Source organism: Elephantulus edwardii, unplaced genomic scaffold (assembly GCF_000299155.1).
Source record: "Elephantulus edwardii isolate Elephantulus edwardi_28Jun2011 unplaced genomic scaffold, EleEdw1.0 scaffold00308, whole genome shotgun sequence".
In the NCBI taxonomy this organism is placed as follows: domain Eukaryota; kingdom Metazoa; phylum Chordata; class Mammalia; order Macroscelidea; family Macroscelididae; genus Elephantulus; species Elephantulus edwardii.
Genome location: NW_006400058.1, coordinates 1,787,593 through 1,789,078, shown reverse-complemented (window position 1 = coordinate 1,789,078; position 1,486 = coordinate 1,787,593).

Genomic DNA, 1,486 nt, shown 5'->3' with positions numbered 1-1,486 from the left:
TTCTGTTGGGTCACCTTTCTTTGGGATAGGAACAAATATCGATCTCTTCCAGTCAGTTGGCCAAGTGGTCGTTCTCCAGATTTCTTGGCACAATTTGGTGAGCACGTCCATGGCAGCATCTGTTAACTGAAATATGTCAACTGGTATACCATCTATTCCTGGAGCCTTATTTTTTTGCCATATCCTTCAAAGCAGCCTGAACTTCTTCTTTCATCACCATAGGCTCTTGCTCATATGTTGTTTCATGAATGGCAAAAGAAGAATCAATGCCTTTGAATTGTGGTGTTGGAGAAGAGTGCTGAATAAGTCAGTACTGGAGGAATTGCAACCAGAGCGCTCCTTAGAGGCAAGGATAGTGAAACTTCATTTCACATACTTTTTTTTGGTCAGGAATAATGTCAGGAGGGGCTAAACCATAGGAAATACATTTTTCTGGGAAAGTTGGAGGGTGGAAAAAAGATTGGAGGGTGGAAAAAAGAGTGCAGGATAGGGCTAAGTTCAGAATCTGTTCATAGGATAGCTGTGAGTCATAGTTGAGTTGATGATGCCTAATAACAAGTCGCCTAAGCTGTATGAGAATAAATTTCTGTTAAAGCCATGTACTTGTGGTACCTCTGTTCTAGCAGCAGTAGATATAACTAAAACGACAGGGGACTGGTGTAATGAGGAATTGAATAGAAAGAAGTAAAGAGAATCACAATGGTAATAGAAATAGCAGCTAAAAAACAACTATGAGATACCATCTTACTCCAGTAAGAATAAAAAAATCCAACAGAGCAGCAAACAGCAAATGCTGGAGAGGATGTGGCGAAACTGGAACCCTTATTCACTGTTGGAGTGAGTGTAAAATGGTGCAACCACTATGGAAGGCAGTATGGCACTTTTGCAAAAAGTTGCAAATAGAAATACCACTTGATTCAGCAATTCCACTAGTGGGAATATACCCTAAAGAAACCAGAACTGCCACCCAAGCAAATAAATGCACACCCGTTTATTGCTTCTTTGTTCACAATAGCAAAGAGTTGGAAACAACGCAGGTGCCCATCAGCAAATGAATGGATAGAGAAGCTGTGGTGTATTCACACAATGGAATACTATGCTGCATTGAAAAACAAGGAACTCATGCAATATTATGCAAAATGAGTGACCATAATGAGGACATTATGCTGAATGAAATATCTCAGTCACAAAAAGACAAATACTGCATAATGCCACTGTTGTAAAATGGGACTGACATTGGGGTTGGGGAAACCTAAGAAAAGAGGGGATAAATAATATATACTACATTGAAACAGATGAGGGAGAGAACTGTTTAAAAGGTACAGAGGATTAGGTATTATTTTCATGATAAGATTACAGAAAAAGAAATGCATAGTAAAGTGGACAGTGGACTGCGCGGATTGTATAACAATAAAAAAAATTTTTTTTTCTTCAAAGAGAAAAATGAACTTGGGGGGACGGGTGGGCAGGGAGGAAAATATGCAAC